The sequence below is a fragment of the Ovis aries genome, chromosome 5, assembly GCF_016772045.2.
Source record: "Ovis aries strain OAR_USU_Benz2616 breed Rambouillet chromosome 5, ARS-UI_Ramb_v3.0, whole genome shotgun sequence".
NCBI lineage: Eukaryota > Metazoa > Chordata > Mammalia > Artiodactyla > Bovidae > Ovis > Ovis aries.
The window spans coordinates 58,806,061-58,833,695 of NC_056058.1; the positions used below are offsets into that span (position 1 = coordinate 58,806,061).

Genomic DNA, 27,635 nt, shown 5'->3' on the forward strand with positions numbered 1-27,635 from the left:
TGATGTCTTTTGTTATATAGAACTTTGAATTTTTTTCTGTAATCAGATCTTTCTATTTTTTCCTTCATAGCTCTTAATAATCACGGATGTTTGTGTAACTCAGTGGTTTCCATGCTATGGTCCTAACCTTTGGGTTTCATAGGGATGAATGGATGTCAAAGGGGTGGGAGTGAGTGGGGTTGGCTATTTGGAGCTCACCTCTGCCCCTCTCCTCTGTTTTTATTATCTTTCACATGCTACCACCCACACTGTCATGAAGAAGGGTTTAGGGCCTGGAGCCAGAATGATTAGACAAAGTATTTAACCTCCCTGGGCCTTAGTTTCTCAGTTTCCTCATCTATGAGATGGGGATTTAAAATAGTTCCTGCCTCTGGGATTGTGGTGAGACTTCAAAGAGCTGGTGCATAGAAAGCCGCTGTTTCATTAGCACCACGTGGCTGACACTGTGTTAGGTGATGTACTCACATACATTCTCAAGCTACAGGATTATGCCTGTTTTCCAGAGGAGAAAATGGAGGCCCAGGGAACCTAGGTAACTTGCCTAACAGTACAACAGTAGAGAGTAGTGGAGCCAAGATTTGTACCCTGGTCCCTGTGTGACTACCAGGCCTCAGTTCTACAGAGCAGGTAAGAGTGTTGCTATTATTTATTTATTTATTTAAAAAAATTTATTTATTAATTTTTATTTTTGGCTGTCCCGGGGCTTTGTTGCTGCATGTGCTTTTCTCCAGTTATGGAGAGCGGGGGCTCCTCCCTAGTTGCAGTGCATGGGCTTCTCACTGCGGTGGCCTCACTTACGGAGCCTGGGCTCTAGGGTGCATGAGCTTCAGCAGTTGCAGCACATGGGCTCAGTAGCTGTGGCTCCCAGGCTCTAGAGCACAGGCTCAATACTGAGGTTCATGAGCTTAGTTGTTCCAAGGCATGTAGGGTCTTCCCAGATCAGGGATCAGACCAATGTTTCCTGCATTGGCAGGTGGATTCTTTACCACTGAGCCAGCGAGGAAGCTCCTGTCTATTTATTTTTAATTCTAAAATAGTTATTTATTTGGCTGTGCTGAGTCTTAGCTGCTGCACGTGGGATCTTCGGTGTTCATTGCAGCACGTGAACCCTTAGTTACTGCATGTGGGATCCAGTTCCCTCATCAGAGCCTGAACCCAGGCCCCCTGCACTGGAAGCACTGAGCCTTAGCCACTGGACCACCAGGGAAGTCCCAATAGTCCTGCTACTTATTGACCCCTTACTATGTTCCTATCTGGTGCCAGGTGTTGAGGATCTAACATTGAACATGAAAGTCCCAGTCCCTTGTTGCCTAGTCTGCTGGGTGGGGCAGTCATTAACAATGAGACAATTTCACATTCAATTCTGGGTAATTATGAGCTGGGCAACGAGAAACAATAACAGTGATTGCTCAGTTACGTTAGCGAATCAGGAGAGGCCTTTCTGAGGATATTCTATCTGACCAGCAACATAAAGAATGAGTAAGAACGGACCAGTTGGAAACTGTAGCACATCAAGCAAGTTGGCCCTTTGGCAGAGGAAGAAGCTTGGCAAGGTGAAAGAACGGACTAGAACATCTGTCTGGTGGAAAAACACCTTGTATAAGAGCAGGGTTTGAGGCAGGGAGGCAGAAGTGAGCGGGCGGCAGAGCATGCAAAGCCCAAGTGAGTTGACATAAAAAGTCAGGACATTATTCTAAACCCATTGGGAAGCCATGGAGGGTTTAAGTGAAGGAATGCTGCCATCTGCTTATGCTGTAAAGATATCACTCTTTGAACATACATACAATCTATGATGAGGCAATTCTACTCCTAAGTAGATACCCAACACAAATACATACTGACATACATCGAAGACAAAAATATTGACAGCATCACTTTGTGAAAGTCTCAAACTATAAACCACTCAAACGTCTCTCAGTGCTTGACTGAACAAATAATGATAATTTAGGCAATGGAATACTATACAGCAACGAACATGAGCAAACTGTAACTATATGAGAGCAGTGAGGCTGGATCGCTCAAACACAGTGGTATAAAATACACATTGTATTGATTCTTGTATATAAAGTTCAAAAAGGGGCAAAGTGAATCTATGATATTAGAAATAAGGATGGTAATTGTCCTGCTAGAGTAATGGGGGTGACTAGGGCAGGGCACCACGACTGATATAATCATGATGGTGTGATCACTCACCTAGAGCCAGACATTCTGGAACGTGAAGTCAAGTGGGCCTTAGGAAGCATCACTACAAACAAAGCTAGTGGAGGTGATGGAATTCCAGTTGAGCTATTTCAAATCCTAAAAGATGATGTTGTGAAAGTGCTGCACTCAATATGCCAGCAAATTTGGAAAACTCAGCAGTGGCCATGGGACTGGAAAAGGTCAGTTTTCATTCCAATCCCAAAGAAAGGCAATGCCAAAGAATGCTCAAACTACTGCACAATTGCACTCATCTCACACACTAGCAAAGTAATGCTCAAAATTCTGCAAGCCAAGCTTCAACAGTATGTGAACTGTGAACTTCCAGATGTTCAAGCTGGATTTAGAAAAGGCAGAGGAACCAGAGATCAAATTGCCAACATCCATTGGATCATTGAAAAAGCAAGAGATTGCCAGAAAAACATCTATTTCTTCTTTATTGGCTATGCCAAAGCCTTTGACTGTGTGAATCACAATAAACTGTGGGAAAAAAAATCTGAAAGAGATGGGAATACCAGACCACCTGACCTGCCTCTTGAGAAACCTGTATGCAGGTCAGGAAGCAACAGTTAGAACTGGACATGGAACAACAGACTGGTTCCAAATAGGAAAAGGAGTATGTCAAGGCTGTATATTGTCACCCTGCTTATTTAACTTATATACAGAGTACATCATGAAGGCTGGATGAAGCACAAGCTGGAATCAAGATTGCTGGGAGAAATATCAAGAACCTCACATATGCAGATGACACCACCCTTATGGCAGAAAGTGAAGAGGAACTCAAAAGCCTCTTGATGAAAGTGAAAGAGGAGCGTGAAAAAGCTGGCTTCAAGCTCAACGTTCAGAAGACTAAGATCATGGCATCTGGTCCCATCACTTCATGGCAAATAGATGGGGAAACAGTGTCAGACTTTATTTTGGGGGGGGGGCTCCAAAATCACTGCAGATGGTGATTGCAGCCATGAAATTAAAAGACGCTTATTCCTTGGTAGAAAAGTTATGACCAACCTAGATAGCATATTCAAAAGCAGAGACATTACTTTGCCAACAAAGTTCTGTCTAGTCAAAGCTATGGTTTTTCCAGTAGTCATGTATGGATGTGAGAGTTGGATCATAAAGAAAGCTGAGTGCCCAAGAATTGATGCTTTTGAACTGTGATGTTGGAGAAGACTCTTGAGAATCCCTTGGACTGTGAGGAGATCCAACCAGTTAATCCTGAAGGAAATCAGTCCTGAATATTCACTGGAAGGACTGATGTTGAAGCTGAAGTTCCAATACTTTCGCCACCTGATGCAAAGAGCTGACTCGTTTGAAAAGACCCTGACGCTGGGAAAGATTGAAGGCAGGAGGAGAAGGGGACGATAGAGGATGAGATGGCTGGATGGCATCACCAACTCAATGGATATGAGTTTGAGTGAACTCTGAGAGTTGGTGATGGACAGGGAGGCCTGGCGTGCTGCAGTCCATGGGGTCTCAAAGAGTCGGATGTGACTAAGCAACTGAACTGAACTAAACTGAAGGGGGGGTGCATATGCTGTCTTCTAGGGTACAGGTGACGTTCTGTTTCTTGAGCTGGGTGTTGGCTGCACAGGTGTGTACAGTTTAGGCAAATTCATCAAACTTAACGGTTATAATTTATGCATGATTCTCTGTATATTCCATTATGGCCAGTATGTGAGTATGTCCTGCCCCCTGACATTGGATGCCAGACAGCCTCACAGCCATGTTCTTCCCTGGCCTTCTGGAATAAACCCTTGAGACCCAACCAGTGATCCTGAAGCTGGACATTCTTTTGTTCACACCTCAGGTGTCCACTGTGCCCTCAGGGACTTGTCCTTCTCTTTACAAAATCCTCTGAAACTGCTCCAGCCCCTGACTGACTCCACACCTACTTTTTTCAGCAGAGTACTTGGATATGGTTTATGGGCAAATTGGGGCCAAAACTTGGATACCCCTTCTCCCCCTCCTCCACACCCCCGTAATGAGCAATGAAGGCTGGACTAGAAAGTGGGCATTGCAGTCTGAGGGAGACAAGGTAGAGCTGTTCCAGAATCCAGGCAAGTAGTGGTTGGTCCAGAGGGATGGCAGAGGGATGGCAAGCTCAGAATGGATTGGGGACATGTTGGGGAAGAGCCCACAGGAGGGGTGATGATAGGGAGGGACTGGCAGCTTGTGAGAGTGTGTGGGGCATCGTGGCTGCCCCCCACCCCAGCTTCCAGCATGAACACGTGGGTGAGAAGAAGTACCAGAACGAAGATGAGAAGGTAGGGGAAGAGCAGATTTAGAGAGGATAGTAGTTTTGGACATGTGAAATGTGAGATATCCCCAAAGCCTGCATCATGGGAGCAGATGGATAAATGGATGTACAGTAAGATTTTATTTGAAAAAGAATCTGCTGCTTAAGAGGAAAAAAAATAACAAAACAAAACTGAAAGCCCCCATTCTAGTCCTCTTTCCTTTTAAAGCACTTTCAGTTCCATTATCTCATTCCATTTGATTTCAAGACAAAGATTCCTGTCTGTATGGGAGGCAAGGTGGGGGTGGGGCGAGGGGGGGAATGTTGTTTCTTTATGTGGAAAGTAGGGATGTACTCAGGCGTGTGCTGTTCCGTGAACATGCTATATTTATCCACTCAGAGAGGAGGCTCTGGGCCGGGAGCCTGGGTGACACACAAGGGCATCAGCCAAAGCGAGAGGACTGGTTGAGGTCCTGGATTTGGCTCACACTGCAGGGGACTGAGTTCAGGGGTTGGAAGCCCCTCTGTAATGGGCAGAGAAGGTTTCCACCAGCGTGGGCCACTGGGACAGGCCCTAGGGGCAGAAACGCACTCTGTTACTTCTTCATTCAACCTGTCCCTGCTTCCCCCTGAGGGAAATGACTCACATCTTGCCCTGCTGTCCCCTCTAAAGCTCCCATTGCACTCAGGGAAGAGTTTTCAGCACAGGCCATTTAGCCTGGCCTTGGGTCCTGTCTGCTTGAGTACCTGGCTCTTGAGCCCAGAAGTCAGCACAGGGACTGCTGACAGATGTCTTCCATGACCTCCCAGACTGAGGACTGTGCCCTGCCCCCTGACATTGGATGCCAGACATCCTCACAGCCATGTTCTTCCCTGGCCTTCTGGAATAAACCCTTGGGACCCAACCAGTGACTTTGAAGCTGGACATTCTTTTGTCTACACCTCAGGTGTCCACTGTGCCCTCAGGGACTTGTCCTTCTCTTTACAAAATCCTCTGAAACTGCTCCAGCCCCTGACTGACTCCACACCTACTTTTTCAGCAGAGTACTTGGATATGGTTTATAGGCAGATTGGAGCCAAAACTTGGATACCCCTTCTCCCCCTCCTCCACACCCCTGTAATGAGCATTGAAGGTCAAACTCACTGGGACCAACTCAGTCCAAGATAATATAATCCCATGAAGGCGTCCAATGATGGTGTGGACAGTGTCATTGGAAGAAGCAATGGTCAGAAAATGTCAAGAGACTCAAAAGCTGTGCCACAAAGCCTTAACAAATATGAAAACATTTTGCTATAGCAATTCCACCTTGAGGAACTCATTTTGATAAAATAATGCATGGAAGCAAGATGAATTTATGAAGATGTTTACTATAGCATTACTTATCACAGTGAAAAAATGGAAAGTGATAGAAATCCATCTCAAAATGGGAAAGGCACAGGGAGGATTTGTTGGCCCATGGAATCCAAAGGAGAGTTGAGCATTCAAGATTTGGGAAGGACCACAGTGTAGCCAGATCTTAAGCAATGGAATCCAGTTTCAGCTCCAGGACTCACTCTTCATCTGCCAGGTTTGCTTTTCCCTGTGTACAAGACTGACTTTCTCACTACAGACAAGATGCAGGGAGCAAGGTTTGGAACGCAAGAGTCTGCCTGAAGCTGTTTCTAACCTTCAATCCAGGAATCCCAAGCAAAGACTATATTGGCTACCTTAGGTCAAGTGCTCAAATCACAGCCAATCAATTGTGGGCAAGGCAGCTAGGCACTGTGACTGGCCCAGCTGGATCAAGACTTGCCTCTGGACCAATCCGCTAAGACTGAGGAGGGGTCTCTTTGACATAATGAAAGCTCCTGAATTAAATGAAAAACATCATTCCCAGGAAAGGGAACTGGACCAGCAGTCTCAGTGATCCTCTACCTATTGGTGATGGAAATGGATAACAAAACGGTAAGCACAGTGAGGCCCCATTTCTGTAAAAACATAGGAGTAAAAATGTCTGAAAAGATATTCTAAAATGTTAAAAGTGATTTTCTTGCAGTTGTGCTGTGTTTTCTACAGTGGACACCAATCGTCTGTGATGTTTAATTTTTTGAAAAGAGAGAAGTTATCATTTTTTCTGTGAGTGCAGAACATTGACTTGGGATGTTGTCATTTATGGCTCTCTCCTTCAGCCAGCTCATGGGGATTTGAAAAACAAAGAATTCTGTGAACTGCAGACCTCATTCACATCTCCAGTCATCCATCCAACCAACAAATGAATATTTACAGGAAGCCCAGTGGGTGCCAGCCAGCGATATGTGCTGGAGATGCCATGATGACTAAGGACCAGACCCTGCCCTCAAGGAGCTCACAGTCTGGCAGAAGAAACAGATGAATGTCTGACCAGCTATAGGAAGCTTAAAAGAGAAGTGTCCATGGCAAGCTAGGAAAATATAGACCAAAGAACAACACATTCTGTGTAAAAGATCTTGAAGGTGGTATGGAGGCACTGGGCTTTGTGCTGGGCCAGGAAGGTGGAGCATGCAGCAAAGGGCTTATGAGGTGAAGGAAACAGCACATGCAAAGTGCGGAGTCCACCAGTAGGACCTGCAGAAGGCAGGGGATTGGGTGTAGCACGAAGTCTCAGGGAGCAGCCAGTGAATTCCACTCGCTAAGCATTTAGGGAGCATCTATGACAGGTCAGGCTTCTGGCTAAGGGTTTGCTGATGAGATAGAAAAGCTGTTTGGGATTAGATTCCGGAGGACTTTGAATGTTGTTGTTCTATCTCTCTTCCAATAGCACAAATTGAAAATGTGGATGTGAATTTATCCCTTCTCCCCTAGGTGAGACAAAGATCTTCCCCACTCGTGGGGCCTCTCAACTGTCTTCAGCTCAGGCATCCCCACATTAGGGAAGGAACTGGGAGGTGGGGGGGAGGGAGTATTCAAACTTCCTGCATCCTGAGTTCTATAACTCCACACACGTGCCAAGGAGACCAGGAAGCCAGTTATTGGGGAAAATTTCCCCTGGATTGTTAGCAAAGTTGGGCTGTGCTCAGGAAGTCCTATCTGGGCTTCTCAATGAAGACCTAGGACCACTAGCACTACCCTCGCAGCTCCCAAGCTCTGGAGGGGTTCTGGGGAAGGGGGAATCACTCTCTGTGATGTGTCTTTCATGTACTAAGCCGAATGACCTTGGCCTGAATCGCTGAGGGTTATGTAAGATTAGGTAGCCACTTAGTCAAAAATAGCTTTCATGCTGACTCCAGCCCGCAGAACATCATCCAAGCAAAGGGGACACAGATGGGCCAGGGCTGGGCACACATGGGGAAATTCCCGCCCTGGTCCTCACCACTGAAAAATCATTTGAGAGTGCGAGATGGAACTTCAGAACTGCTGACAGGTGATGTCCCATGCTTGTCTGTTTGGCAGCAGAAATATGGCTGTTGTGCTGAGGCATAGAAACCAAGGGACCATAAAGACAGAAATCCAGTACAAACATTCAAATAAAAGTAAGAGGGTGCAGAGTGCACAGACAATGCTGGGTTAGGAAATCTTCAGATCTTCTATTACCATTGACACTCTAGAGCCAGGCACTTTCTTTTATTCATTTGACAAATACCCCCTGAACTTGCCACCCTGTGCCAGAGGCTGTGGCAGCCTCGGAGGCACGAAAGTCAGTGATAGTCACCGTTCCTGTTCTCAGGGAATTTCAGCTTGTGGTAATCTGTGTTCTACCCCATCCTAATAATAAGTAACCTTTTCTGACACCTTCCCTGTGCCAGGCACTGTGCAAGACGTTGGCACTCACAGTGAACAAGCCAGACACAGTCCCATGCCACACGCAGCTTACAGTCTAGAGGAAGTAACATGAAAACAAAAACCAGACAAATTGTCTTTACAATAAAAATTGTAATAAAGATGTGCTGAGGGCCCTTCTAGGTCTAGAGGAAGACCTTTCTGTTGAATGGTACTGTTTCTGATGTGTTCAAGGCTTCTGCCTTGCGAAGGAGTATGTGAAGGTCCCCATTCTGCTCCTCTGGAAGTGACACTGGGGAAAAATCATCTGGATCTTGTGTAAGGAACAGGCTCCTCACCCACTGCTGTTCAGAGTTCTGAGATTTTTGGAGGACAATTTGCAACATTCGTTAGCGCTTTAAAAAGATAGCCAGTATTAAGGGATTATTGAAACATATTATATATCCATAATGTGCCATAAGTGATAAGGTAGTCCTCTATACCACTAACATGAAAAGAGGTCCAAATGTTAAGTTAAAAATTTTTTGATTCAATAAATTGTGTTAGAGAAATTATGAAGTTTGTGTATTGTTGATGGAAACATAAAATGGTGCAGCCACTACGGATAACAGTTTGACAGTTCCTTAAACAGTTAAAAAGAGAACTATTATTATATGATCTAGCAATCTCACTTTTGGATATATACCCCAAAGAATTGAAAACAAGGTCTCCAAGAAATATTTGTACACCCATGTTCATAGCAGCATTATTCACAACAGATAACACATGACTGCAGCCCAAGTGTCTGTTGACAGATAAATGGATAAGCAAAAGGGATATTATTTAGTCTTGAAAAGGAAAGAAATTCTGACATATGCAACAACCTGAAGGACATGCCACTAAATGAAATTAGTGAAAGTGTTGGTTAGTTGCCCAGTAGTGTCCGACACTTTGGGACCCCATGGACTCTCTACTAGTCTCCTCTGTCCATGGAATTCTCCACACAAGAATACTGGAGTGGGTAACCATTCCCTTCTCCAGTGGATCTTACCTTCCCAGGGATTGAACCCAGGTCTTCTACATTGCAGGCAGATGCTTTACCATCTGAGCCACTAGGGAAGCTCAAATGAAATAAGCCAGTAACCAAATACTGTGTGATTCTGCTTATATGAGTCACTTAGAGTAATCACATGCTAGTAAAGGAATGCTCAAAATCCTCCAAGCCAGGCTTCAGCAGTACATGAACCGTGAACTTCCAGATGTTCAAGCTGGTTTTAGAAAAGGCAGAGGAACCAGAGATCAAATTGCCAACATCCGCTGGATCATGGAAAAAGCAAGAGCATTCCAGAAAAACATCTATTTCTGCTTTATTGACTATGCCAAAGCCTTTGACTGTGTGAATCACAATAAACTGGAAAATTCTGAAAGAGATGGGAATACCAGACCACCTGACCTGCCTCTTGAGAAACCTGTATGCAGATCAGGAAGCAGCAGTTAGAACTGGACATGGAACAATAGGCTGGTTCCAAATAGGAAAAGGAGTATGTCAAGGCTGTATATTGTCACCTGCTTGTTTAACTTATATGCAGAGTACATCATGAGAAACGCTGGGCTGGAAGAAGCACAAACTGGAATCAAGATTGCTGGGAGAAATATCAATAATCTCAGATATGCAGATAACACCACCCTTAGGGCAGAAAGTAAAGAGGAGCTAAAAGCCTCTTGATGAAAGTGAAAGAGGAGAGTGAAAAAGTTGTCTTAAAGCTCAACATTCAGAAAATGAAGATCATGGCATCTGGTCCCATCACTTCATGGGAAATAGATGGGGAAACAGTGTCAGACTTTATTTTTGGGGGGCTCCAAAATCATTGCAGATGGTGACTGCAGCCATGAATTTAAAAGACGCTTACTCCTTGGAAGAAAAGTTATAACCAACCTAGATAGCATATTCAAAAGCAGAGACATTACTTTGTCAACCAAGGTCCGTCTAGTCAAGGCTATGGTTTTTCCAGTAGTCATGTATGGATGTGAGATTTGGACTATGAAGAAAGCTAAGCGCTGAAGAATTGATGCTTTTGAACTGTGGTGTTGGAGAACACCACACTCTTGAGAGTCCCTTGGACTGCAAGGAGAAACAGTCCATCCTAAAGGAGATCAGTCCTGGGTGTTCATTGGAAGGACTGACGCTAAAGCTGAAACTCCAATACTTTGGCCACCTCATGCGAAGAGTTGACTCATTGGAAAAGACTCTGATGCTGGGAGGGATTGGGGGCAGGAGGAGAAGGAGGAGAAGGAGAGGATGAGATGGCTGGATGGCATCATCGACTTGATGGACATGAGTTTGAGTGAATTCCGGGAGTTGGTGATGGACAGGAAGGCCTGGCATGCTGCAATTCACGGGGTCGCAAAGAGTTGGACACAACTGAGTGACTGAACTGAACTGAACTAGAGTAATCAAAATTATACAGTTATAAAGCAGGATAGTGGCTGCCAGGGGCTGTGGGGAAGGGGAGAATGAGGCATTATGATTTAATGAATATATAGTTTCAGTTTTATAAGATGAAAAGAGTTCTGGAATTGGATGGTGATGATAGTATCACAACATTATGAATGTATTTAATACCACTAAACTGTACAGTTAAACGTATGAGGTGATAAGTTTACATGTATTTTACCATAATAAAAATAATTGTAAAAAAATTGTGTGCAGTAGTACCAAAAAAGAATAAAATATGTAGGAATAAGTTTAACCACAAAGATGCAAGACTTGTATAATAAAACTACAAAATATTGCTGAAAGAAATTAAAGGAAGTCTAAATAAATGGACATCTATGTTTGTGGATTGAAGACATAATGTTGTTAAGATGATAGTACTCCCTAAAGCAATCTACAGATACAATGAAATCCCTAAAAAAAAATTCAAATCCCACAAATTCTGTTTTTAGAAGTGGAAAAGCTGATTCTGAAGTTCATATGAAATTTCAAGGAATTCCAAGAAGCCGAAACAATCTTGAAAAGAAAAACAAGTATGAAGACTTACCCTTCTTGATTTCAAAATTTACCACAAAGCGGCAGTAATCAAAACAATGTTATTGGCATAAATATTACCTACATTTAGATAAATGGAATTGAATTGAGAGTCCAGAAATAAATCTATACATCTTCAGTTGGTTTTCAACAAGGGTACTAAGACCATTCAATGAGGGAAAGAACAATCTCTTCAGCAAATGATGCTGGGACAACTGGACGTCTACATGCAAAGGATGAAGTTGGACCACTCCCTCACAGCATATACAAAAGTTAATTCAAATTGGAAAAAAGATCTAAATATAAGAGTTAAAACTATGAAACTCCTAAAAAAGAAATCATGGGGGTAAGTGTTCATGACCTTGAGTACAAGCAACAAAAGAAAAAATAAATTGAAGTTCAACAAAACTAAACATTTTTCACTGGGATGTAATTGACATATAATATTAATTTCAGGTGTATAGCATAATGATTTTATATTTGTGTATAATGTGAAGTAATCACCACAGTAAGTTTAGTTAACATCCATTACCATACATAGTACAAATATTTTTCTCTTGTCCTGAGAACTTCTAGGTTCTACACTCTTAGCAACTTTCAAATATGCAATATAGAATTATTTTTAATGTTTTTTATTGAAATATATGATAGTTAATTTACAATGTGGTGTTACTTTCAGGTGTACAACAAAGAGGTTCAGTTGTATACATTATATATATCTTCAAATACACATATAATATGTTATATATTAGATTCTTTTCCATTATAGGTTATTACAAGATATTGAGTATAGATCCTTATACTATACAGTAGGTCCTTGTTGGTTATACAATACAGTGTTATTAACTGTAGCTGGGGCTTCCCTGGTGGCTTATTGGTAGAGAATCCACCTGCCAGTACAGGAGATGCAGGTTTGATCCCTGGGTCAGGAAGATCCCCTGGAGAAGGAAATGGCAACCCACTCAGTATTCTTGCCTGGAGTGGATATCCCACGGACAGAGGAGAGCCTGGCAGGGTACAGTCCATGGGGTCAGAAAAGAGTTGGACACGACTTAGTAACTAACAACAGCAATAACAATTGCTCTCTGTACATTTTGAATGTGGTAGCTGGACTTTCAAAGATATATAGGTTTTTTCCTGCATACCTGCTTTGTGTCATAAAAACAAAGTTTCTGAAACATAGAATAAAAAAAATATTTAGGTTAAAAAACACTCGTTAGTTTCTGCCCTATTTTATATGTACTAAATTAACAGGTATTACTTAACATAAATTAGACAGATATTTTAAAAAATTTTCAAACAACACAGAAATCTTTAAAGTATACACAGACTACTCCTAGATTACTTTCAAAGGGAAAATACACTTACAATAAAATATTTTTCAGTAAAACAAAGACATCAGAGAAAGGGTCATTTATTTTTTAACATCCCTTTTCCTTTTTTTTCCTCTGAATTTTCTAGAATGATATCTATTATTCCATGTTGGAAAATGTCTGTAATTAACTGAGTTTTTCAACATAAAGCTGCCAGTTTCAAGCTGCTGATGAAGCAGTGCTGACCTGACCTTGACCTCCGAGCAGCCCTTGGACACTTCCCTCTGGCCCCACTCTCTGCAGCCTCCTTGGCTCAGACCCTGGGTCTGGCCTTTCCCGCTGCCCTCAGATGGCCTTTCCTGCCTGGCAAACTGTTCACCAGTCTCCATCTTAGGTCTCCTTAACCCTTGGCACTCACTGGTAGAATTAGGGCACAGCAGAGAGCAAGGAGCTTCCAGATTCCTCTCTAGGAGGAACGTGGGGGTTCTTTGGAAGGTATGTTTGTCCAATAAGCACAAGATTTTTACTTTGACAGTATGCTAATAGTATGCTATGGGCTTCCCTGGTGGCTCAGTGGTAAAGAATCCGCCTGCAATGCAGGAGAGGTGGGTTAGATCCCTGGGTCAGAAAGACCTCTGGAGAAGGAAATGGCAACCCACTCCAGTGTTCTTGCCTGGGAAATCCCATGTCCATGAGGTCACAAAGGCTCAAACATGACTTAGTGACTAAAGAACAAATAGTATGCTATAGTCAAATAAAAACAATGTTTTCCAAAGAATTTTTTATTCATGCTTTGTTAGGTTGAGCAAACATTAATTGTCCATTTTTAAACTGTCCATTTTAAAGAAGGGAATATGCAGGTATTGGGGGAAACTGATGGAGATGAAGGAGTGAGCCAGCTCTGGGACCACCCTCCCTGTCCCCCTGTATGGTGACAGTGGGGAGAACTCGGTGTTTGGCTGCCAGTCCCCACCCTGCAGAGGGGAAAGGAAAACAAAGACGCCTCCAGACTCCCTGTCTCCAGACTTGTTGGAAAACCTCCCTGGTCTGCGCCATGGTCTGGGACTGACAGTTGAGAAATTTTGTTCTGAGATTTGTTTTCTGAGTCTTTCCTGGTCGTGACTTTTCTGCTCTGTTGTTCTGTGCACACCTCTGAGGTGATGCTAGGTCAGATCAAAGTGAACTGGTCAGAAACTTCCAAGGTCCTCTGGCAGTTGATGCAGCAAGGTCCTTATTACTCCTGGATAACCCCCCATTGCCTAAAATCGCTCAATTTGGGACTATCCTCTTTGCATTATCACTTCTAAATTTCTATTTCAAAACAAACAGGAAATTCATTTTCTCCCCTGCACTATAAAAATAAACAACTGTGTCAAATAGGAAAAAGTAGACACCCCCCGACCCCTGCTAAAGCCACAAAACATTTGCACACCCAATACTTAAAGGCAATCACTGTGACATTTTGGAGTATTTCTTTGAAGTCTTTAGGAATAACTGTCTGAGTCATTATTATTATTTTATATAGCTGTAATCATTCCATATATCAATTTTGACCCTGTTTAATAAAACCCATTTCAAAAGAAGTATTTTTTTCATGTTACTGTATATCCTGGCTCTGCTGTGGTATTAGCTATGTTACCTTGGGTACGTTACTTACCCTCTCTGTGCCCCAGTTTCCTTATCTACAAAATGGGCTAAATATCAGTATTTACCTTACAGGGTTCCTGCTAGGATCCAGCAAGGTAATGCTAGTGAAATGCTTTGCCAACAGCTCAATGCAATAAATGTTAACAATTCACCTACAGCCAGCATAGACATGGTTGATCTGGTTTTTTGGCTCTCATGAACAGTTCTACAATGAACACCTCTGTGTCTGAAGGCTTGTCTGTGCTGAAGATTAACTCCTTGAGAGAGACTCCTGAAATGGAATAGCTGAAACAAAGAATCTAGAGCTTTTAAAAAATTTTTGATATTGATTGTTATAGCCAGGAGAGGAAGAATCTTGGTTTGATTTACTATTGATTACCAGCTTTATTGACACAGGATTGACATATAACATGATGTACATATAACAACATGTACATAAATTTAACATGTACAATGTGATGACTTGATACATGTAATTATTGTGAAATGTCACCACAATACCACAATTAACATATCCTTCACCTCACATAATTACTATTTTGTTGTTATGGAGATCTTGGTTTTAAGTGTAAATCTTTCCTTTGCTGGTCAAGACCTTGAGCACCCCTTCCAACCTGAGCACTCACAACTTCAGTGGTTGTGAGTTTAGAAGCCTTCTCTCTCTGAACAAGCCTACCTGGGAGTATGGTAAGACATCTTGGCATCCTATCTGTTAGAATAACCCTAAGGCTGTCTGTAAAACTGAGACAAGGATCTCATCCAAGGTGTGGTGAGGAGTAATTAATGGCTAATGGTTGGAGCTGACTTTTGTCCTCTTGGTCATAACAGACCTTTGAATTGCTTGGCCACTTTTGAGTTTCTCAGGAAAAGTGATAACAACACTAGGCCAAAGTTCGTGCCGTTTGGCCAGGCTGCCTGCCTCCAACACCCATGAGGCTGTGTGGGGTTAGAGGGGTTGATCGCAGCTCTGAGTGTTGGGCCAGGTTCATTGGGGTTGATGTCACTGGGATAGGAGACATTGCTCTGTTGATTCTCCCACACATCACACCATAGGAAATATCCCCATGCTTTGCTTATCTACCGCCCCAATTCCTGATACAACTGAAGGCTAGAGGTTTTTAACACAACATAAACAGAGGACTTGGAAAGACATGAGGCTGAGCTCTGATCTGAGGGACTAATCAAAACCATGCTTGTCCTTCTCCATAGCCCCACTTCTCAGAAAGACTAGATCAAAATTGCCTGCATTTGGGTCTGGGGATCTGCATTTTACCAAGCCCTCCAGAGGAGTTTGGTCATCAAGCCAGTGTGTAAAGGAAACACAGAGATTATATATATGCAGATGATATCTGCTCAAAAGCTTGCAAAGTCTTCCCATACTTCACCCTAAGCCAAGCTCTTGAGTAAGGCATGCTGGACTTCCGTTCTCCTGCCCCGCCAGCCCCATCTCCCTCCTCCCACCTCACTCACCATCCACTGCAGCCCTTCTGGAAAGTTCCTGGCACCCAAATTTGCTATGGACCTTTTAAAAAAGTTTTCAAATTTTATATTGGAGTATAGCCGATTAACAATGTTGTGATAGTTTCAGGTGGACAGCAAAGGTGCTCAGCCATACATATACATGTATCCATTCTCTGCTATGGGCCTGTGGACCAGGTGCCCTTGCTCTTGCTATTCTGTTAGCTTGGTAAAATCCTTCCAAACATTTAAGGCCCAGTTCTAGCTCCAAGTCTCCATCTCTAGGACACTCCCTTTCCCAGTCCCAGCTAGAAAGAATTCCTTTTCCTTGGAGATCCCACAGACCCTCCCCATCACACCCTCACATGGCTCTGGCCACTTTTCACACTACTCTGTAGTGTTTGTTGGCTTCATCTCCCCAAATAGTCTAGAAGCTCTGAAAAGGCAGTCCCACATCTGGTTCATCTCTGTGTCCCCAGAACCCAGGGCAGGGCTTCCTGTGTCTTAAGGCTTGTTTCGGGGCAGTGGGGGCCCTCTGGCCCAGGAGCTGGAGCTGGGCCCCTACCATCTGCACAGCCTCCAGGATAGTGGGGACCTCTTCTTTGCCCCACCCCACCTCAACCATCCCTCTGAGGCAGTAGCTGCAAATTGGTGACAGTCAGTCTCCATTTGAACTTACTGCCTGATCAGTTCTGGGCTTTTGCAACCAAGGTTGTGTCCCAGGGGTGGGGAAACCCAGAGGGATTCAGGAAACAGATGGTCCAGGTCTGAGCAGCAGCTCTAGGCTGGACCGTGATCACCCCAGTGTGTTTTCCTCTCTCAGAAAGAGTCTCAGAAGCCCTAGTACAGGCATTTCAAGAGCATCAGGGAGGGAAAGTCCCTAAGGCCAAGCACATAAGTTTAACAAAAATTGATCCTGTTTGCTTAACTCAAATGGGTGTTTATTAGGTCTAGTTGGTTTATAACAAAGTATTTATTAGGTCTACCTGGCTTATTGAAAGACTTCTGTTTCCTTACTGACCTTCTGTGCCTCCTATAACTTTGTCTCTTCTATAGATTAGAAAGCAAATGCTTCTTTAAAGATTGATTTTATTGTCCTTTAGAGATTTAGCCTTGGAGTCCTGAGTATCCTGTTTGACTGTCTAGATGAACTTAATTCTTGATTGTAAGAATAAACTTTTCACTTCTCTGAGCTCTTGGTTAATCCAGCATGTGAAATATTGGTTATTGGCTGGAATGCAAAATCTCAGTGGAGAAGGTCTTCTATGCTTGATCATCTGAGGGGTGTGTGATTTCGAGCAAGGTTCTAAATAAATCAGTCCTGAATCTCCTATTCAACCAAGTCGCAGTTCCCTTCCTCCTCTCTCCTTCCCACCTTCTATTCTTCCATCCCTACTTTCTCCTGTTTCCTCTTTCTTCATTCTCCTGCCATTTTTCTTTCTCCCCTTTTTTCTCCTCCCAAACTTCTGTTCAGTTCAGTTCAGTTCAGTCGCTCAGTCGTGTCCGACTCTTTGCGACCCCAGGAATTGCAGCACGCCAGGCCTCCCTGTCCATCACCATCTCCTGGAGTTCACTCAGACTCAGGTCCATCGAGTCCGTGATGCCATCCAGCCATCTCATCCTCTGTCATCCCCTTCTCCTCCTGCCCCCAATCCCTCCCAGCATCAGAGTCTTTTCCAATGAGTCAACTCTTCGCATGAGGTGGCCAAAGTACTGGAGTTTCAGCTTTAGCATCATTCCTTCCAAAGAAATCCCAGGGCTGATCTCCTTCAGAATGGACTGGTTGGATCTCCTTGCAGTCCAAGGGACTCTCAAGAGTCTTCTCCAACACCACAGTTCAAAAGCATCGATTCTTCAGCGCTCAGCCTTCTTCACAGTCCAACGCTCACATCCATACATGACTGCTGGAAAACCATAGCCTTGACTAGACGGACCTTAGTCGGCAAAGTAATGTCTCTGCTTTTGAATATACTATATAGGTTGGTCATAACTTTTCTTCCAAGGAGTAAGCGTCTTTTAATTTCATGGCTGCAATCACCATCTGCAGTGATTTTGGAGCCCCCCAAAAATAAAGTCTGACCCTGTTTCCACTGTTTCCCCATCTATTTCCCATGAAGTGATGGGACCGGATGCCATAATCTTCGTTTTCTGAATGTTGAACTTTAAGCCAACTTTTTCACTCTCCTCTTTCACTTTCATCAAGAAGCTTTTGAGTTCCTCTTCACTTTCTGCCATAAGGGTGGTGTCATCTGCATATCTGAGGTTCTTGATATTTCTCCCAGCAATCTTGATTCCAGCTTGTGTTTCTTCTAGCCCAGCGTTTCTCATGATGTACTCTGTATATAAGTTAAATAAGCAGGGTGACAATATATAGCCTTGACGTACTCCTTTTCCTATTTGGAACCAGTCTGTTGTTCCATGTCCAGTTCTAACTGTTGCAAACTTGCATTATCATTTTTCTATCCAATCATGTATCTGTATTTTTTCTTTCCTTCATTTAATCTATCCATCCAGTTATCCTTTCTTTCTTCTTTCATTCAACCATTCATCCTGCTGTCTGTCCATCTATCCATCCATCCATCCATCCTTTCTTTCTTCCTTCCTCCCATCTATCCACTCATCTGCTCATTTTTAGCATCATTAACACCAGACAGGGCTCTAGTGACTTGAACTGTCTGAGCTTAAAGCAAATGTAGTAGGAAAAATCTTACAGTGAGGAATTGGAGTGAAGAACCCTGATTTCTAATCCTCATTTTCTTCCTAGGAACCAAGTGTAAGCAGTGGTGCTCACAAACTTTTTACAGAGTGAACCAGGCATATTGCCTGACATTCGGGGTGAAAAAGCCTTGGTCACCATTCTCAGGGACAGAGAATAAACACAGCCTGAAAGAATCACAGTCTGGTGCCCTGTAAGGCTGAAGAGGGGAGACTTCTCAACTAGAGGCAATTAAAAAGTGTTTCCTGGAGAAGTAGATGCCTGGTTGGGCCTTGGAGAATGAGCATTTGTTGTAAGGATCAATTGAGATGGTGGCATGTGAGACTGTAAAATGTAAAATTGTTACAGAGTGATTTTTAAAATGTATTATTTTATGTGTTTATTTTTACTTTTTTATTTTTTGGCCATGTGGCATGTGTGATCTTAGTTCCCCAGTCAAGGCTTGATCCCGTGCCCCCCACCTTGGACGTGCAGAGTCTTAACCATTGAACTGCCAGGGAAATGAAAATAATGTATACTGAGGGAGAGGGAGAGGGTGGGATGATTTGGGAGAATGGCATTAAAACATGTATACTATCATGTAAGAAACAAAGTGCCAGTCTATGTTTGATACAGGATACAGGATGCTTGGGGCTGGTGCATGGAGATGATCCAGAGAGATGATATGGGGTGGGAGCTGGGAGGGGGATTCAGGATTGGGAGCTTGTATACACCTGTGGTCGATTCATGTCAATGTATGGCAAAACCAATACAGTACTGTAAAGTAAAATAAAGTAAAAAAAAAGAAAAAAGAAAAAAATGTATAAAATCCTTAAGATATTATGATGCTAAACAGCATGTAGACTAATGACGACTGGCCTGCCTATAAAAGGCATCTGCCAGAAGCACTAGCAGATTCCTGTGCACTTTTTAAGATTCAAAGACAAGTTTACTGGGATTGGAATTGGACACACATAGCAGCGAGGCCAAGTGAGGAGTACTTCAGAGTGCAGGCTTTGGTATCAGACCTGCTTGGGTCCAAGACTTGGCTGTCACTTGTTGTCCATCGCCCTTCTGTGGAATGGGGCTGATAGCTTAAGGAAGATTAAATGAGATGTATATGTTGAGGTTGGGGTTTCCCAGGTGGTGCTGGTGGTAAAGAACCCAACTGTCAGTACAGGAGATGTAAGAGATATGGGTTTGATCCCTGGGTCGGGAAGATCCCCTGTAGGAGGGCATGGCAGCCCATTCCAGTATTCTTGCCTGGAGAATTCCATGGACAGAGGGACCTAGTGGGCTATAGTCCATAGAGTCACAAAGAGTCAGACATGACTGAAATAACTTGGCACACATGTGATGGGGTCATGCTTATGGTAGGTGCTCTGTAAACATCAGCTACCTCTCCCAGCTGCTCAAGGGGAGAGGACTCACTGTGATCTGACTCATACTGTTGTGAATTCATGTTTGTTTGTTTAATCTGCCACCAAATAACCAAACATGTAACCCTGGGGAAATGACTTGTTTTCTCTTGGCCCTTACCTTCCTTTTCAGTAAAGCCTCTGTAGATTCTTATAACTAAAACAAGATAAAGATCTTTAAAAATTAAAAAACTGGAGTCTATGCCTCAGCAATGTTCGCTTTGGCACTGTTTACCACCAGGAGGTGGAGAACGGGAAATAACACTGAAGTCCAAAAAGAGTTGACTTTTGAAATACATTATGAGACTCTCTTCTTTAGCAGTGTAAATGTTGAAAAATAATAGGTCCCATGAGAAACAAGATTTTTTTCCTCTTCTTGAATGAAAATTCCCTCAGCACCCAAAACATTGTCCATCATATAAAGGTGTTTGGTATGAATGAATAAATAATACTGTCAAATTAATTTCCCAGGGCCATCCTTGAGGAATGCCCCTTTACTATTGTTTTGCTACGTGGCATATACAAGTAGACCAGAAGGGCTAGTGGTGGTTTTTGAGAGACTGTGTTGGGGGAATAGCAAAGTCAGACTACAGAGAGAATGGAGCTACCAAGTGGGGTGTTTGAGAGTGCTTGCTGGATGGTGAGCAATGCAACTCTCTTTTCCATGGCCCACAAAGTCTTCAGTGAAATATGCAGTGCCTGCTGGTTCTTTTGGGATTGGATGTAATTTTGAAGGGTGAAATGAAATACCGAGACTGGCCTCAGTTGGAGAATACCCGTGGGTATCCAGTCACATCTGAGTATCCTAACGTGGAGGAAAGTGTAATGAAATGGAAAGATGTTTGCAGTGTATTGTTGAAGAAAATAATTGGGTGCAGGAGGGAATGTGCAATTGCAGTCCCATTTTGATTAAAATAGAAAAACATCTGTTTGTGTCAGAATGGTGAGATTAAGGAATTTATTTTTCCTTTCTGATTATTCATGCTTTACATTTTCTTTAAGGAACATGTACTGCTTGTGAAATTGAAAATAATGGGAACTGTTGGATGAATTGAAGCTGTCCTTACTGTGTCTGGCTGGTTGGTAGAGAAATTGAGCTAGAAGTGAAGTGACATTGTCAAGGTCAAGCCAAGACTGAGTGACTGAGTAGCCCATTGATTCATGGCCAGTTCAGTGACCTTTCCATTCGACTGGAAGGAAGCACCTCCAGGGTAGTGTTTTGAGTGCCTTGGACACACAGCATCTGAAAGCTCTGAAAGGCTGGACCTTCCCTCTCCCACTTACTCCCTTTTGCTGTCCAGGGGACAATTATTGTCCAGGAGAGTGTCAGCGGCTATAAGTGCATTCCTTCTTCTCCCATTTCAAAGGACACTCACCAGGTTTTCTTTTGCACTTCAGGTCAGTAACATGACCCTCAAGCTCCTCTGGGCAGAGAATCATGTCAGCAGGATAGGCTGTGAAGCCTCCTGCAGATTGAGCCAGTTATAATCTGTGACTCATATCCGCAGATAACAATTTTCTGTAAAGGTGTCTGCTGAGTGAGAGGCACACACAGAGAGACAGAGCTGGAGGGACAGCTAGGAAACATACCTAGGAGCGTAAACCTACAACTCTGGAACTGAAATCGTCCTTCGTGATCACCCGTCTCATCTCTGGATGAGCTGGAAACTGAGGCTCAGTTTACACAGGGCAACAGCATAGCCAGTGCCTGAACTCAGGCAGTTTTTGCTTCCAAACCATCTCTCCAGTCCATCTTTTCCTGCTCTTTCTCCCCACACCAGCCCATAGCTGCTGCCACATATCTCCCTAGCTGATCTTCCTTCAATTCAGGGTTCTGTCACAGGGGGCCCTGGAACCATGTTGAGGAACTGAGACTTTAATTTGGGGGAAGGAGACAGCATGGAAGAATTTTTAGAGTCAGATCTGGATTTCAGGTGGTGGATTTCTGAATGCTGTATATAAGATGAACCCAAGGAAGTTCAAGCAGACTCAGGGAGACCCAGGAGGGGGCTGCTGTAACCATTCAGAGTCAGAGGCAATGGCAACCTGGACTAAGGCTGTGGTGATGGAGAGGGAGAAAACTGGGTAGTCTCCCTGCCTCCTCAGGCCCTTACTGATCTCCTCATGAGGCACTTAGGAAGAGGGTCAAAGGAGTATCATCCAATTTAATACCTAGTGATGGGATTATCCCACGTCCCTAGGGGCTCAGTGGTAGAAAATCTGCCTGCAAGGTAGGAGATGCAAGTTGCATCCCTGGGACAGGAAGATCCTTGGAGAAGGAAACGGCAACCCACTCCAGTGTTCTTGCCTAGGAAATCCCGTGGACGAGGCACCTGGTGGGCTACAGTCCATGGGGCCACAAAATATCAGACATGACTGAGCAAGTGAGCACTCTTAATGGGATTATATTTGTTAGGATTTTTTAGGTGTGACTATGTAGAAACCCAACTCAAACTAACTTAAGCTCAACACTGTTGAACATTGCCAGGCTTGTGTTAGGTGTTCAGTAAATGATGAATGAATGAATGAATGGCTCCTGACTCCTAGACCATTGTTCTTTCTACTACACATTAGGCAATACTCACTTAAGCCTAAATTCCATAACCGTAACGATGCTAAAGGCCGTCTCGTCTGGGCTTGCACCCAACTCAGGAATCCCTTCTACAACATGCCTGACACATATCCATTTGGCTGGTCTTTGGAATTCTCTGGGGACAGGACACTCAATACTCTAAAAAGCAACCCATGTTTAAAAATGAAAAACATGAAAATAGATATACGGTTTAAAAATCAGCTTTATTGAAATATACTTTACATACAATAAAATACACCAATTTAAGTATAACATTTAGTTTGAAAAACGTATATAGTTATGTAACCACCACCACGAGGCCCCAAACTTTACTCTGTAATCTATTGTTTTTCCCAATCTCTGCACTCTACTTCCTCTTACTATAATTGTGCCTTTTCTAGAATTTCATTTAAATGGAATGATGCAGTATTCAATCTTTTGAGTCTGGCATTATTTCACCTAACATAATGAATTTGAGATTCTTCTCTGTTGTTGCATATGTCAAGAGTTTGTTCTTTTTTATTGCTGGGCAGCATTCATTGAATAACTATTACCATGATCTGTTTATTCATTTAATTTGTTTAGTCGGTCTGCCATTTGGAGTTTTTCTAGTTTTTGGCTATTGTTAATCTGCTATGATGATTCACCTATGCATCTTTATGCAAACTTTTAAAAAGAATTTCTTTTGTATAAATACATAGAGTGAGATTTCTTGATCATTTGGAAGGTATATGTTTAACTTTTTAAAGAACTGGCAAACTATTTTCCAAAGTGGTGTCATTTTGTCTTTGAATTATTTTTCATTCCTGTCGATATCGTATGAGAGTTCCAGTTGCTCCACATTGTTACAAATGCTGAATATGGCAAGATTTTGAAATTTCAGTCATCACAGGGAAGGGGTAGTGGTATTGCATTGTGATGGTCATTTATGTTGCCCTAATGACTGGTACGGAGAAGGCAATGGCACCCCACTCCAGTACTCTTGCCTGGAAAATCCCATGGACAGAGGAGCCTGGAAGGCTGCAGTCCATGGGGTCGCTAAGGGTCAGACACAACTGAGCGACTTCACTTTCACTTTTCACTTTCATGCATTGGAGAAGGAAATGGCAACCCACTCCAATGTTCTTGCCTGGAGAATCCCAGGGACGGGGTAGCCTGGTGGGCTGCCGTCTATGGGGTTGCACAGAGTCAGACACGACTGAAATGACTTAGCAGCAGCAATGACTGGTAATGATATAGAGCATCTTTCCATGTGCCTATTTGCTATTCATATAAAATAGATCAAATTTTAAAAATACTTTCTGCTTTTAAGAATCTCCAAGCTCTACAGCTTGTCAATTCAGCTTCAGTTCAGTTCAGTTTCTCAGTCGTGTCCAACTCTTTGTGACTGCATGAATTTCAGCACGCCAGGCCTCCCTGTCCATCACCAACTCCCGGAGTTCACTCAAACTCATTTCCATTGAGTCAGTGATGCCATCCAGCCATCTCATCCTCTGTCGTCCCCTTCTCCTCCTGCCCCCAATCCCTCCCAGCATCAGAGTCTTTTCCAACTAGTCAACTCTTCACATGAGGTGGCCAAAGTATTGGAGTTTCAGCTTCAGCACCAGTCCTTCCAATGAACACCCAGGACTGATCTCCTTTAGGATGGACTGTTTGGATCTTGCAGTCCAAGGGATTCTCAAGAGTCTTCTCCAACACCACACTTCAAAAGCATCAATTCTTCGATGCTCAGCTTTCTTCATAGTCCAACTCTCACATCCATACATGACTACTGGAAAACCATAGCCTTGACTAGACGGACCTTTGTTGACAAAGTAATGTCTCTGCTTTTGAATATGCTATCTAGGTTGGTCATCACTTTCCTTCCAAGAAGTAAGCGTCTTTTAATTTCATGGCTGCAATCACCATCTGCAGTGATTTTGGAGCCCCCCCCAAATAAAGTCTGACACTGTTTCTACTGTTTCCCCATCTATTTCCTTGAAGTGATGGGACCGGATGCCATGATCTTCGTTTTCTAAACATTGAGCTTTAAGCCAACTTTTTCACTCTCCTCTTTCACTTTCATCAAGAGGCTCCTTAGCTCCTCTTCACTTTCTGCCATAAGGGTGGTGTCATCTGCATATCTGAGGTTCTTGATATTTCTCCCAGCAATCTTGATTCCAGCTTGTGCTTCTTCCAGTCCAGCGTTTCTCATGATGTACTCTGCATATAAGTTAAACAAGCAGGGTGACAATATACAGCCTTGACGTACTCCTTTTCCTATTTGGAACCAGTCTGTTGTTCCATGTCCAGTTCTAAGTGTTGCTTCCTGACCTGCATATAAGTTTCTCAAGAGGCAAGTCAGGTGGTCTGGTATTCCCATCTTTCAGAATTTTCCACAGTTTATTGTGATCTATACAGTCATGTCTGGACTTCCCTGGTGGCTCAGAGGTTAAAGCATCTGCCTGGAATGCAGGAGACCAGGGTTCGATCCCTGGGTCGGGAAGATCCCCTGGAGTCGGAAATGGCAACCCACTCCAGTATTCTTGCCTGGAGAATCCCATGGAGGGAGGAGCCTGGTAGGCTACAGTCCATGGGGTCGCAAAAAGTCGGATACAACTGAGCGACTTCACTTTCACTTTCACAAATCAAAGGCTTTGGCATAGTCAATAAAGCAGAAATAGATGTTTTCCTGGAACTCTCTTGCTTTTTCAATGATCCAGCAGATGTTGGCAATTTGATCTCTGGTTCCTCTGTCTTTTCTAAAACCAGCTTGAACGTCTGGAAGTTCACGGTTCACATATTGCTGAAGCCTGGCTTGGAGAATTTTGAGCATTACTTTACTAGCGTGTGAGATAAATGCAATTGTGCGGTAGTTTGAGCATTCTTTGGCATTGCCTTTCTTGGGGATTGGAATGAAAACTGACCTTTTCCAGTCTTGTGGCCACTGCTGAGTTTTCCAAATTTGCTGGCATATTGAGTGCAGCACTTTCACAGCATCATCTTTCAGGATTTGAAACAGCTCAACTGGAATTCCATCACCTCCACTAGCTTTGTTCATAGTGATGCTTTCCAAGGCCCACTTGACTTCACATTCCAGAATGTCTGGCTCTAGGTGAGTGATCACATCATCATGATTATCTGGGTCATGAAGATCTTTTTTGTACAGTTCTTTTGTGTATTCTTGCCACCTCTTCTTAATATCTTCTGCTTCTGTTAGGTCCATACCATTTCTGTCCTTTATCGAGCCCATCTTTGCATGAAATGTTCCCTTGGTATCTCTAATTTTCTTGAAGAGATCTCTAGTCTTTCCCATTCTGTTCTTTTCCTCTATTTCTTTGCACTGTTTGCTGAGGAAGGCTTTCTTATCTCTCCTTGCTATTCTTTGGAACTCTACCTTCAGATGCTTATATCTTTCCTTTTCTCCTTTGCTTTTTGCTTCTCTTCTTTTCACAGCTATTTGTAAGGCCTCCTCAGACAGCCATTTTGCTTTTTTGCATTTCTTTTCCATGGGGATGCTCTTGATCCCTGTCTCCTGTACAATGTCACAAACCTCAGTCCATAGTTCATCAGGCACTCTATCTATCAGATCTAGTCCCTTAAATCTATTTCTCACTTCCACTGTATAATCATAAGGCATTTGATTTAGGTCATACCTAAATGGTCTAGTGGTTTTCCCTACTTTCTTCAGCTTAACAAATATTTATTTACTTACTCTGTGTCATTTACAGTGAGGGTTGTTGTATCTAAGAATAAGACTCAATTCCTGGCCTTGATTTGTTCATAGTCTTGTAGGGGGAAATGGAGACTTAAATGAGAAAATGTTTTCACTCAAGTTGTTAGTGCATCAGTCATAGTAAGCCCAGGATACAGGGAAGCCCACTCTCCAGCCAGGTGTGATGTTGGGTAGAAGATTTGAGGTGGGGTAGGGCAAGGAGCTGAGGGGAGCTTCCACTGAAATTCTATCATCACAGAGATGCAGGCATGTTACCTTTCATTTATCATATTAAAATATATTTTTGAATATTATGTATCATCTGTATCACATATATAGTATACACATATTCAAATTGTATATATCTACCTATCAAAGAATTCCTAAGTGATAATAAAACATCAAAGCAGATTTATACTAATTGTATATATTATATACTTTTACTGTGAGGTTTCATTAAAGTGTCTTTCATTTAAGATCTATACATACACATACATATATTTATTTATTGACTATTCAGTTCTTCCACTTGGGTTGGGTCAACACTGGGTGCGTACAATCAACGAGAGAGGTTAGGATTGCTATTGCCCTTGAAACTGAAAGTCAGAGAGCTAGAAAACTCACTCAAAAGCACAGCCAATCTTTGAACCCAAATCTTGGAACTTTAAGTCCAAATACTGCTTAGAATAGTATCTGAGCACAATTGGGACATTTGAACCACAATTTTAAGGATAACCTACTCTAATCAGTTAAAGTTAAGGTCCAAAGCATTATGGTTTGGGTTATTTTCCAGAATTTTCCAAGTATTTATCCAAATCCCTCATTTAGCCTGTGAGGCCATGAAGGTACAGAGGGAATAGCCACACAGTGACCCAGGATCCAAGTCCAGGTCTCCTGACTCCATGCTGTTATTTTATGACAAAAGCATGCTGCTTCTTAGTGCTTACAGACTTGCTGAGTCTGTTTAATGGGAGCAGTCTGTACTGCTGTGGGCTAAGAGGTGAATGATAATGAGAAGACAGTCTCAAGAGACCTGAGCTCAAATCTCAGTCCTGCCACTTCCAAGCTGAATGACTTTGACAAGAAATGTAACCTCTCTTGAGTCTCAGTTTCCTCATCTGTGTAATGGGGATAATAACACCACTGACATGATAGATTTGCTGGGAGGCATCAAAGAACAAAGCATGGAAATCCCTCCTCTTGAACTCTGGATTTCACTATTTGTTGAATAAATGAAGGAACACAAGCACTTAGTTCCCTGCTGGGCTCATAATAGCACTGGATAAATTACACAATGATCAGTTTTCTATTTAATAATTGCACTAAAATTGTTTTTTATGAAGATCAAATTAAAGAAAATTTGAGTAGAGAACATTTTCACTAAAATCAAAACTCAAATACATAGTCTTCATTTCTCCATGTTTTCTCCAAAACTTAATCCCATTTGGAAATTGCATTAAAATGATTTATTATTAAGAAGTTGAAAATAACACTACAGAAATCCTGAAACCCACCACCCAAGTACACTACCAGTTTTTATTTCTCCTATTGCCTTACAACTTTTATTCAGAAATTTTTTTTCTTCATTGGAATCAGAAAGTCTCTCTCTACTTCAAATTATACAATAAATAAAGTTCATGAAATTTGTGCTTATGATTTC

The 27,635-nt window shown here is 42.7% G+C and overlaps 1 long non-coding RNA gene across 1 annotated transcript in view; it reads left to right on the forward strand.

Annotated features, from left to right (window-relative positions):
• Positions 1 to 27,635, forward strand: part of LOC132659829 (uncharacterized) — a 59,454-nt gene extending 31,819 nt beyond the window's left edge. Inside the window, exon 3 of the long non-coding RNA XR_009600701.1 lies at positions 504 to 27,635. This is a non-coding gene — a long non-coding RNA (uncharacterized LOC132659829). The remainder of the gene's footprint in view (positions 1 to 503) is intronic.